The sequence below is a fragment of the Phyllostomus discolor genome, chromosome 5, assembly GCF_004126475.2.
Source record: "Phyllostomus discolor isolate MPI-MPIP mPhyDis1 chromosome 5, mPhyDis1.pri.v3, whole genome shotgun sequence".
NCBI classification, from domain to species: domain Eukaryota; kingdom Metazoa; phylum Chordata; class Mammalia; order Chiroptera; family Phyllostomidae; genus Phyllostomus; species Phyllostomus discolor.
The window spans coordinates 43,362,861-43,376,398 of record NC_040907.2 but is presented as its reverse complement, the minus strand read 5'-3'; positions in this window follow the sequence as shown (position 1 = coordinate 43,376,398).

Below are 13,538 nucleotides of genomic sequence, written 5' to 3'. Positions count from 1 at the left end.
TTTGTATGGCTGAGTTATATTCCTTCACAGGGACATTGAACATTTCATTTGCCCATTCATCAGCTGATGAACATTTGGGTTGTTGCCACCCCTGGGCTACTATGAATAGCGCTGCTTGGAGAACATTTTAGATCCACCCAAATCTATTTGTCAGGTCTTGAGGAAAACTCTAAGAACCCCACACTTTTCCCGAGTGCACTGTGGACCACACCTTTGCACAGGTGCTGGCTCTACTCTGTCACTGTGGAATCAACTTCAGTGTTATCCTCTCAGAGCCCCTCATCATTCACCCTATGTAAAGCAGCTCCTTGCCCTGCCAGTCTCCATTCTGGGCTCATCCTTGTTTCTTTAGTTCATCACAATCATCACAATTTATTTTTTTAATGTCTGTGTTGTCTCTTCTTTAAGGAGTGTGTTTTCCTTAAGGACAGGAGGCCCTCTCTCTCTATCCATGGAGGAGTTGTTCTCAGCACCAATGTCAAGGCCTGACACATCACTAGCGTTTAATAAAACTCTGGTAATAGAGATACTGAGCTAAATGGACTCCTGAGATGTTATTAAACCCAGTCCTTTGCTAGTCTCTATTTAAACTTGGGGTAAGTAAGGTGTTGCTTAAACACCTACTTCAGTGGATCTGTGAAGGTTGTCCAGGCACTGTGAGGGGAATTGTTCTGATACTACTATTTTGTACAGCAGGTCCCAGATTATGCAAACCTTTTAAACCAGGACCCCTCTTCTTAGAGGGTATTTTCCCCAAATATTTGTTGGGAACCGCCCTGCCTGGTATCAGGAGCTGTAACCCCCGCCTAGGCTAAGGCTGAGGAAGTGGCCTTGGACTGTAAGTCAGCAAGAAGACAAAAGCTTATCTCCCTGGCAGGAGCGCTGCTTCTGCTGCTTCATTCATAACTGAACCCCAAAGCTCAGTCGGTTAGCCAAAGACGGGTAAGATTCCCCAAGGGGGGAACAATGTAAGACAGGCACGATCATGTGGGAGGCCCCCAAAAGAAGGACTTTGGGGGCTACAGCAAAAGGGGGTGATGGACCCTTGCTCCTTGGCTTTGACATAGCCTGAGTTCTCATCATCTGGGAGAAAATCTCCTTATCTCTTGGTTGCCTCACTTCCCTTGCTCCACCTAAGCCTGAAACAATGACAGGATGGTGTAGCTCTGTGCTAAAAAGGGTAGATTACCCGGGTGATCAGGCCTAAGAAAGAGCATGTACATTCCTGTGAAACCTTCTTTGTTTAGAATACTCTCAGTTGAATGAGAAAGGTCCAAGGAAGAAGTTAGTTTGTTCCTTAAAGTTTTACAGCTGTTTGACCCTGACTCAAAATAGGCCCTCAGACTTCTTTGTTATCTATGGTTTGATCTTTAGTTCCTAGCAATGAGTAATGAGCTTTTACCTGAATTCTTATGCAAAGGAAACCAATAAAAAGCCTCCCCAGAGGGGGAACTGCAAGCTCTCCCCACCAGGGAGGGTGGCCAAGGTGTTCCCCATGTGAGGAGTGGCCCTGCTGTTCCTATTCCCCCACAGGACCTGGTTGTCTCTGTGTATGTTTTTTCTTGCATTTCTACGAGCCATCCGCAGTGTTCTGTGACCAATGCTGACCCGTGACCCATGCATCAAATATTCATCTGGCTCACTCCCTGGGTCTGCTTCATGATCCCTGCTTTGTGATACATTAACTATCTATTTACAACTGTGATGGGGGAAGGGCTCTTTTCTTAAATGTCTTATCCCTCTTTCTGAAGTTTTTTCTCCTTAGCACTTACCGCCATCAAACTGTCCTGTCTATTGCTGCCTTTCCCCACTAATCTGTGATTTTAACTGGGCAAAAATTTTCACCTGTTTTGTTCATTGCTATAAGCTAGTATTTTGAACAATTACCACGCATATAGGTGCTCCATTACTATTTGTTGGATGAATGAATGAGTGAATGAATGAATGAAAAGATTTTTTCCTGGAGGTGCAGGCTGGCACCACTGCCAATCTGTAGATTTCTCAGCCACATCTAGATCATGATATGTGGTACTCTATGACGCCTGGCTGTGAGTCACTAAGTTTTAGCAATGACCCTACAACTCTTGGGTTCTAGTCTTTTTCCAAACTATGGGGAACATGATGTGCTTTCCTAATATGGACCCAAGTGTTCTCCTAAGCTCCAAACTGTTCCCCTTCCAGAGATGTCTAATGGTATAATTCCTGCAAGTCATAGTAGCTATCTTGTCTGTTTCTATCACTTCTAAATTGATTGTCATGTTCAGTCTTATTGGAGCATAGGAAATAATATTTATTGTGTAGTAGGCATTGTGTAAATTATATCTCATTTAATTGTGGCAAAAATTCTAAATTCAGATGGGTATTATTCTATCCCTATTACAGATGAGGAAATAAACACCTGGAGAAGTGAAGCCCAAAGTCATTCAGCATGTAAGAAACCATGCTCAAGATGAACCATGTTTGACTGTAAATCTGTAGTTCAAACTATTTCCAGTCTTGAATATTGCATTCATCTTCCATTGCTGAAAAAAAATCCCTCATATTTAGCAACTTAACAAAACACTCATTCATTATCTTAGAGCTGTGATGGCAGAAATCTAATACTAATATGGCTAGGTTTTCTGCTCATGCTAAAATAATAGCATCAGTTGGCCATTCTTATCTGGAGCTCAGGGGCTTCTTTCAAGCTCATTTCTGTTACTAGTGGAACTCAATTCCTTGCAGTTGTAGGCCCAAAGTCTCATTTTCTTGCTGGCGGTCCGTTTGGGCTCTGCTTAGCTTCTAGAAACAACCCACATTTCTTATCACATGCCTCCTCAAGTCAGTAAAAGTATATCAAATCTTTCTCAGGCTTATGCTTTCTCTGGTTTCTTCTGATACAAGCCAGAGAAAGCCCTCTGCTTTTAAAGGGTTCATGCTATTATATTAGACCACACAGATCATCTCATCTCTTTTTGCCATATATAAAAATGGCATAATCATGGAAGTGATAGCTCATCATATCCACAGGTTCTACCCATGTACAAGGGAAAGGGTATGACATAGGATGAGGATCATTGGGTCATTCTTAGACTTGTGCCTCCCACAGATGTGATAAACCTGAATTGATACCTAGTGTTTCACTGGCAGCCACATGGCTTTAAAGCAGGGGCCAATATCCTGATAGCTTTCTTGCACTCCATGAGGTTCCTAAATCAGTCAGGAACAGATTTTTACCTTCTACTTCATTCTCATCTAATTCCGTGAGATTCTTTCATTCCTTTGAAGAGTTAGATGGGCAAAGGAAGACGGACCAGTAACATCTTTTTGTCTAATGTACATGACGATGAAAAAGGAGATGGGGGAGAAATAAAAGTAAACTGAAATGAGTTCATAGATCAAACTAAACACTAGAAAACTATATTAAGAAATAGTAGTCAAAATTACTTTTCTTATCTTTATGAAAGACACACTTGGTGCCAGACTTCCTCCTACAGTTTTTGTCTTCGTGTTGAGTTTCACATCAGCTGCACTGGAACAATGAATGCTCCATGCTGGTGCCTGCACAATGAAACCTGACATGCTCTGAAATGGATACCAGCAATTGTTGCTAATTAGGATTCACAACTGAGTCTCCTTAACCCAGACAAAGACTCTGCTATCTAGAGGGTGGCTGGGTTCAACTTTCCACTAAATTTCACAAATTCTAAAATACTTTATCCTCAACTCTGTAAGAGACTGCAAATCTTGTGAGCTTATATTGCCATTATTTTTCTTATCACTTTGTAAGAAAGTACATTTTTACTTTCTTGTGTAAAAACTGTGCCATTTTATAAAATTCAATGTCCAGCACATATTAATTGATTAATAAAATGTCTAGTGATACACCACAAACTAAATCAGTGTTCTGTGTTATTTTTCCTATTGTGCTGTTTTATTTCTAAGTCTCCTTTAAGGCCAAGGCTACATACTTATGAAGTACTGGGTTGAATTAGGGTACTGATTATTAGTACAAGCTAATCAAATAGACTTAGGCTCTGTGTCTGCTTGTGACCAGTCCTTCTGTGAGCTTGCTGCAAGCATCTGAGATGAATCCACAAAGATATGGTGTAAGCAATCAAACCACCCAAATCAATTGACAAACTTCAAATGGGGACTGGTTAAGTCCAGGAAAATGCTGAGCTACAAAAAAAGGTTCAGTTCGAATACTGATAACCTCTTGCATCACTCAAATCTATTTGTTATCTCTTGTCATGAGAAGCTCCAAAAGTACAATATAGCACCATTTTAAAAAATGAAGCTGTTCTCACTGCTTCTCTGAGAGTGGAGATGCTAGTCCAATGATTCACATTCAACGTGGCAGCCAGCTATGATATCCTGAAAGACTAAAGTGAGTTTGTGAAACAAGCTACAGTCTACTGCTACAGTTTTTGTAGAGGGCAAAGTTAATACTCACTAATTCCTTCATCAACTATCCATCTAGATTCTTTCAGCCTTATCCAGGGTGTTAGCTGGTTGGGGTTGTTTGCTTAGTGGAGTGACCCAGAGTTTAATCCCTAAGAGATCTGAGTACTTAGTTGCTCTGCTCTTCTTCAGGTATGTTTGTTGTAGTTGAGCATAGGCTTTAGGAGGCATGGAAGTATAAAGAGACACTCCAGTGGTTCTTGAATATTCTGCACTTGCCCCTTTAGTGTAGTAGTCACCCCATTGCCTTACAGTGACAGGATAAATTGTCACAGCCAGTACAGTAATGCTCTTCTCAGCCAGATATATGAGGACCCCAAAGTGTTTTGGTGGTAGTTACAGCATCCAGTTTAGTGGAACTCTACTCCCTGGAAAAGAGTTTGCCCCCACCACAGAAATAAGTTCCGTAAATTCTGTAATGGAAGCAGACTCCACAAGTGCATTATTGAACGTGAGAGTTGGAATAGTTACTTTCACTTCCATCCCTTATTTTGCAGAGCAATGAACTTTAGTTAAACAGGACAAAATACTACCAAAGATATAAGCCACATCTTGAAGGACAGTATCCTACTCTGAAACCCTTGTCAGACTGCCAGTGCCTTAGCTGAGTCTTCACAAGCCATTCCATTCTTTTATCAGGCTAGCTGTTCCTAGGTGATAAGGTATATAGTAAGACCATAAACTCATAATCATAAGTCAATTGTCACACTTCCATTGCTATAAAATGGATCCCTTGATCAGAGACAATGTTTTGTTGGACCCACGTCAATGGATGACTTTTTTATAAGCTTTCAGATGGTGCAGATGGGACAGGGCATATTAGAAGGGAGGCCACACCAGTATCTAGAAATTATGTGTCAATTCCACTAAATTATATCCTGCTCCAAAGTAGAGGATTTTGATGTTGTTATCTGCTACTAGGCGGCTGTCTGGCATCCCTGAGGAATTGCTCCTTGGTCTTTGCTGCTGGCAAATTTGCATTTAGCAGTGGCAATTGTTAGATCAGCCTTGGTGAGGGGAAGTTTATATGGTTGAGCTCTTGCATAACCTGTGTATCTGCCACCATGGCCTATCTATTAATTTCAGGAGCACTGGAATACTGAAGAAAGAATATGGCTGGCATTCTCAGCTTTGGTCATTCTGTCCTACATTGGGTGCTCTCCAGTGGCATTAAATGTGCAACACAGGGATCAGTGCATCCCCTTGTTCTTCCTGATACACATTAAACAAATCCTGGAATTGCTTTGGCTTAAAGATTTTTTCCTGAAGAGCTAGGGTTGTACTTTTCTGTCAGGGCTACTCTACTGAGACCTAATTCTGATTAGCATTTAAGAGGAAATGAGGGGTTTTAGGGGTTATAAAGAGAGCCATCTTATGAAGCACCTGCTTCAGGTGAAATAATAGCAGGGTCTTGAAAGAAGAGGTTATTTTCCTCTGGAAAAGGTGCTTTTGCTGTTTTTACTGGCCAGAAAGTTTCAAAAGTATTAGGGGTTCAAATTTCTCGTATTTGTTTACTCAAATGTTACCATCCCAGGTCTCATGGTTCTATTCATTTTCGATCAAGGTCCTGATTTTGGCCTAGCAGACTTACTGAGATGATGCATGTACCCCTTTTGTAACTCAGACACCTTCATAATCAATTTCTGTGCCTGATTTCCATCACAGTTGTATCCTAAGATTTCAGGAGAGAAAACTGACATTTAAATCTCTGATAGGTCTTCTGGTTTTCATATTCTTCCTTAAGTTGAAATTAACTCTCCTTTGCATTTCATTTTTTTAACTAAATCTCTAGTGCAATCAAAAGCAGTCACCTCACTTTACAGCCTTTATAAACAAATGAAAACAAAAACAAATAAACAAAAAAAATCTTGTTTCTGTACCAACTAAGGGCTACAACTTCTTGGCCTCCCAATGCCTTGCCCTTCAAGTGAAGTTGGGGGGTGGGGGGGTGGGTGTGGGAAGGCAGGGAACTTAAGTGATTGCAAAGCACAGCATCTTACTACAAGGCATAGCAATGGGTCTTATTAGTGCTTCTGTCCAAGTGGGCAATACCATTTTAAAATCTTGTTTTCTAGAATTACTTCTGGCTTTAACCAAGTTTCTATAAAGCAGAGCCTGAGGCAAGGATTAAAGTAATGGTACTTTATATAGAAGAAGCAAGCCCAGAGGTATAAAGGTGAGAAAGGAAGGGAGAACAAGGCAAGGAAATATGAGAAGCAATGCAACGTATTTTATCACCTGGTCACTTTTTCTCAATAAGTCAAGAAGACTTACAGTAGCTTGTTGTCAGATGTGTTTGCTTGACCTGCAGGACTTCGTTGGAAGGTTTACAGAGAAATTTTTCACCTCAGAGAAATCCCCAGAGAGATCAATAAGGTGAAATTACCTGACTAGTTCCCTTCTGTCATTTGTCATTACTCTTGGTTTGCCTCGTTGCACTACATCAACTTCTACAGCAAACGCAAGCCACAGGATCCTGTTTACAGAAATACCCAACCTTGAAAGTGTTTGGAAACCCTATATATCAGTAAGAGATCATGAAATCAAATAGCTATATCAAGCTGACTCTTAACTAAGGTATTCTAGGTAATTAATATTACATGGAGAGGATTAAGAAAGAAAGAATGGGGCCAGAAATCCATAGAGAATTCTTGGGAATTTTCTTCTGACTGGCACAAAAATATGTTTAGATATTTGTGATGATTTTCAAAATCAAGAAATAAAAATCACAATATATTTCATATAATCCTACCCTCAAAATAAATTTCTTCTTCTACCACAATAAATGACAATGATATAAGTATCAACCCACAAAAGTTAAAATATTATTTATTAAATAGTTGACATGTATATTTTTACCTTTAAAACAAAGCAAGTGTTTGATATAAAGCACTTGAGTGACTCCTGAGCCCATACTAATATACTTTTATTTTTACCTAAAAGTATGGTTAAAAATCATGTAGGTCTCTCATAAATATATGTTTTTATACTGTTACTACAAGTACTAGGTAAAGGCCACTGGACTGTGTATTTTATGAGTATGGACTCTATGTTTTAGTCACCAATTGATATAATATATCAAACTTAGTAAGAATTCAATTAATATTTATTGGACGATACAATGTGTCAGTTAATCAATCAATCCACAGGGATATACAATCCAAAAAAGATACACATTTTTATCTGTCATTTCTCATTGTCTTTGGTTCACCCTACTTGAAGTTTTAATTCTACATCAAATAAAAATTGCATTTATTAAATGGTATTTGAGTAGGCCTCCCCAATCTTTCTCATAGCTCTCCTTCAGTTCAGTTAATGTAAAACTTGAAAACTGTATGAATCCATAGCTAAAAGATGGGTCTTGAAGTCCTATGAGTTTAATACGTGGATTGGGCATAGCTGAAATTTTGTGATCATCCAGGGTAGCTTGCGTATCTTCAAAAGATCCATGATGATGTATCACATCAGTGTTCATACATTTCCACAGGATATATGTTTTCATTCTAAGTGCATAAAAAAAACAAGCCTACCAAAAGGTAAACCTACCAGATTACCTTTTGGTAGGTTTGACAAGTCAATCGCACTGAATTCACTATTGATTCAACCAGAAGTGGTTCAATTCATTCATGGTTGAACCATTTAGTTCAACCATGGTTCAAATTTCCCTATTGATGGCAAATTTTCTCCTGCTTGTGCCTTAGTTAATATACTTCACACCATAGAAAAATAAGCCTGAACACTGATACTCATCAGGACATGAAGTCCAGAGCATGGACCCATGCATGATTCTCTAAGTCATGGGAGAGTACTAGAAACAAACAGATAACTGTCAGGAGCTCAAAATAATAAAAGCATACTCAAAAAGATATTACTTTCCTCCCTTAAAATGTAGAAATGTCATTCTATAAGAGATTTGACAAACTTCCTGGTTATCCCCAAATATTTCCATAGGTTACCCCTATTCAGGTCAAATAAGAAAGGGAGTAACAATCTGCAGTAGAAGGAAGCTCATCAATTCTGCATTCTGGCAGTATTCTTGGTTCCATTGAACCTGTTTCAAGATTCAACATTTTTAATATAAGTTGATTTTTGTCAACACCAACCAACTGAAAATACATTGGGAGTGTTGATTGGTGGGAGAATAAATGGCCAGGGAAGTTCTTAGAGAACTTCATGAGAAAGAAAATAAATCCCTGGCCAAAAACAACAAAGACAGAAGAAATGAGATATTAACTATCAGTGAAAGGAATTAAGTGCTCATCATTCATGATGACATCAAGACAAAAAGTCCATAATATTTGTACCTCAGATGGCAGTTGACGCTAGACGGGTAACAGCTGGTGGGGTCAATGGCATCTCTGAAAATAAGGTATGACTAAATCACAGTGCAGGTAAACTCAGTGGCACCAGACCCAGCTAAGTGGGAAGGTGGTGGTTAAAAGGGGGCATAGCTAATTTTCTTATTTTATCCAAAGCTAAATTCATATAGTGAAATCTTGAAGAAGCTGGGAATCTGAACACAGACATCTCTCAAGTTGTCCACACCTGCTCAGGAGAAGGCATAAAGAAAGCATCAGTGGTGTAAATGGCTCTTGAAGCATTAAGATTTCCAACAATTATCAGAGCCTAGATTTCATTTACTCATTTCTCATTTAATCTGGTGTTGTAAAGTATGAGCTGCTGATTAAATTTCTTAATATATTTTTGAGATAAGGTCATTTACCCAAATTATCAGTAGTCTCAAAAGTGAGTATTGTTCCTGCCCATTTTTCATGAAGCTAACTACCTAGTGATGTCAAGCAAGATTGCACAGGTTAAAAGTTTCTTTTTTGTGTAAGCAGAGAAGAATATTTTAGAAACATTTTTTTCTCCTGTACTTTTTCTCCAATTGAATTCTTTAACACTGAATTTTTACCTCCATGTTATCAAAGAAGTGATTGTGATGGACTGAATAACCTACAGGTTCCTCAGACTGTTGGTCTCCCTGACTACACATCTGAAAGCCACTATGATGTAAATATAGGGACCACATAGGGCTGGAGACAGGACACAAAGGCTACTACTGATCACAGCTCTGCCACTAGCTGACATCGTGACCTTGAACAAGTAATTTCCTTTTCATTTTTCTCATCTGTCAAATGAAGGCATTCAATGAATAATTTGTGAGCTCAATTTACAGGGTAAAAGTTCTTTAATTCAAAGTTGAATTTGCAGTCTGATTTCCTGATACTTTTAGGCACTTCATTTACTCCAACAAAGATTCAACTTTCTGGATAGTAAGTATGGCTAATGTACATCTGATATCATGGGCACAGAGAAAGTCATTGCTAACATTTTTGAAATTTGTAAACTTTTCCAAGTTTACCTTGAATGCTTCTGAGGAATTTTGAAGAACTCATTTGTATAACTGATCTCAGTGGCCTGAGTGATTTGAAACATGTCTCACAGGTTGACATATCAACTTAGTTTCATAAATGAGTTGGTCCCTGTTGGTCCTCGTTGGGAATAGCCTTTCTGCTTTAGAATATTTTAAGAAGGAAATGGGAACTATTCAATGCCTTGAGTCTTTCACACTCTGCCTCTTAGGTCTAATGGACCTTTAATAAGTGCCCAGTCTGAGAGAGAATCAAGGAGTAACTAAGACACTTGCAAATTACTGGACTCAGTAATTAGTGCTTCTCAATCTTTTATTATCCTCACTATGGCCGATTGAATGTGAATTCTTCACATATACAATTACCCAATGGTTTTTCTTTTTTTTCCACAGACACTAATATATAAAACACAGGCATGAAGGGGTCCCGAAGGAAGTTTAACTCTTCCTATATTGGTGGAAAATGCTTCAAATTTGGCAAAAGACCAACTTCTAGAGCATTTTAGAACACTGTTTGAAGGAGAGAACTTATGTAATATCAGAAGCTGTAAATTCTCACCTCATGTCTACAACAGAGTATGCTTCCAGTAAATGTTTTCTCTTGCCATTATTATTATTATTATTCTCAGGAGTACTATTAATACTAGAGAATTAGCATTCTACTTGTTGTAAGTCTTTTCCCCAGACAGCATCCTCGCCAAAGTTCTAAGACTTAAACTGAACACAAATGATAAGTTAGATATCATCTGTTTCTTGTCCGGATCTATGTTCCACCCTTCTGCACTGTGTGATCCAGGAGGCTGATCTGTGCAAATATGTAAATGGACTACACTGCTCTCTAACTTCCAATTGGGTTTGGTCAATGAAGAATACCAATGGGATGTCAGAGGGCAAGAGCAGAGTAAGGCTGAGTGTGTATTGCCCCACTCTCTCCCATCATGACTGGTTAGTTGCCATCAACCAAAGGTCTCATCCCCTATCAAACACTTCTCTCCACCCAGCTATCTCTGTCTTCAGGTTTGTAATCTTCCTTTCCCTTGCCCATCGAACTAGTGCTTTCCTGTTACTAACCAGAAAACACTACACTATTTGTGGTTTACCTGCACCCAACCATACCTTGGCAAATAATCTATTTACCAAACTTTCTTCAAATTATCCAGTTTAAGTGTGGCATATCTTACCTGGCAGGACCCTTCCAATCTTCATGGTCTCTAGACTATTAACTCTGTGAGGAAAGGGATCTCTGTTTTGGGTTGCTCAGTGCTCTCTCCCCAGCCCCTAGTACAATGCCTGACATGTATTAGACACTCAAGAAATATTTCTTCAATGAATCATTGTTCTCTAAATAGGGTGACATAGCACAGGTTATGGAGCCAAAGGTCTTAGCAATTTTGGAGGCTCTCTTTAAGAAAAATAATGTACGAATGTCTCAGTGTTTCAAAAACATGGGACCATATTGCTAAGGTCCCTCCCATGACATTGAATGGGTCCACTGCAAATATAGAGCCCTGAAACTTAAGCTTCTTTAGCTTCAACCAGTAACTTCGTGGATCTCAACTCAGAGTTTCAAGAAATCTTCCAGCTGTTTTCACAAAGATGCGAAGAAAGCAGCCTTGGTGTGATGCAAAATGCTTAGAACTGGGAATCAGACACAGATGGGTGGGGATTCCAACTCCTCTGCTTATTGGTTGTAAACTTGGATAGGGAATTTAACCTCCAGGAGACTTGGTCTACTTCATCTATGACAGACAATTACCTGAAATAACTACACAAAGGTCCTGGCATAAAAAAAGGTGCTTAGTGATTGCTTAGTTTTGCCTTTGCAGTCTCCTTTCAAGCATTCCCCAGGCATGCTTTCTACCTGTTATGATCAAATTGGATTTTCACCCAAGTCCTCTGAGAGCCAGTCCAAGCAGCTGCTAGTTCAGATCAGATCATGGCCCTGTTCACACCAAGTTCTGCAGTCAGTATTTGCAAAACAAAAACTCCAGCATGTAACACAATTTGCCTGCAGCCAAACATCCAGCCCTGTTTTCAGAGGATTCCTTTATGTCACCAGCCATAACTCAGCCAGATCTCTGAGGAACCATTTAGATGCTCTAAGCAAATTTTTCCATTGCTTTCTCTGAGAAAAAAAAATCTCCACATAATTCATTTTCTAAGTGATCCTCAAAGGCATGTCAGTTGCCTTCTACATAAACATTTTATTATAGGGTTGAACAAGCCACATTTTAGAACCTGGGTTATAGTTTTTTTTTAATTCAATGTGCTCTGTTATTAATATTTTCCTCTTGCAGTTACTTAAACATGAGTTATTCCCAAGTCCTTGCTATTTAAACAATGTAAAATTCATGAAGATAGGAATGATATGTGCTTTTTACATCATTGTGCTCTCAGAATATAGTGCCTGGCAGAATATAGTGCCTGGCAAGTAATAGATACTAATAGATACTCAATATATATTTTTGAATTAGCAAATGAATAGTTGAGTATTTCCTAGCATAACCTAGGAAATATGAGTTGTAAAGATAAAATAAGAAATAAAATATGGGCAATAGTTTTTAATATAAATCTACAAGGATTAAATATCACATGAGGGACAGAGTCCTTCGTGACTAGAGGTACTAAAATAGAAAGTGATGAATGTTTGTCAAGAATTTTGTAGGAAAAAATATTGCATCAAATTGAAGATAGTAGTTCATTATCTCTAATGTAATTCCAACTTTTAGAATATTTGATTTCATAAATTCATACTGCCTCATAGTTATTTAGTGGTTTGTGGCAATTTGGGAACCTAATTGACCTCAGAGCTAATTTCAGTTCCAACACACTAGCTCTGACACTTTGACTAATTTAGCTTCTCTCAGCCTCATTTTCTGCATCTGTAGAGTGAGCATAATATGGACTTCCCAAAATTATTCTGGATTAAATGAGATATTTAATATAAGAGCCGTCAAGTACTACTCTAAGTATCTATTAACTATTTAACCAATAGTAGATTCTTCGTCTATCCCGTCCCTCAAGTATTTGTTCTTAATAAAGGTATAATAGTTAGGAAATTCTTCATGAATGCAATGTAAGAAAGGATGGTAATGCAATTCAGAAGACCTGGTCTCTCATTCAGTCTCTAGCCCTAACCACCTCCATGACTTTTCAGCAAATTACTGTACCAACTTTAGCCTCTGGTTCTTCAGCTATAATATGAAGGCCCTATGTTAACTACTTCCTTAGATTCTCTCAAGTCCTGAAGAAAAGGTATTTCTGCAAAGAGCTCAGTTCACTGACATTTTGGGACCAGAGCAATATTAGATAGACAGCCCCACACTTCCTTGTTGATTTTTCTGACCATTATCAGTGGGATCCTAGCTTGCAGCAAAATCTGACTTGGTTCCATCAGCATATTATTATTGTGCACTTTGGGCTTTGTGAAATACAATAAGCCATAATCAGCTACCATGACTAAGATGCAGGTGTCCTCTCTGAGGCAGGCCTCTTCTACAATAACTTCATTTCTTCCTGGAATGGGACCAAAGAATTAATACACTGCAGCTATTAGGATAATATTTCAATTTTTTTTTGAAAGGGAGTGTTCTTAACACAGCTGTGGTATCCCTCCTGCTGCTACACAATAGGGTCTCTAGCTCCTTCTTTGAGGCCTCCGTCCAAAGCCCAGAAAACTCATTCTCTGCTAAATATGCACTTCCATAACCATGGAGGAAAA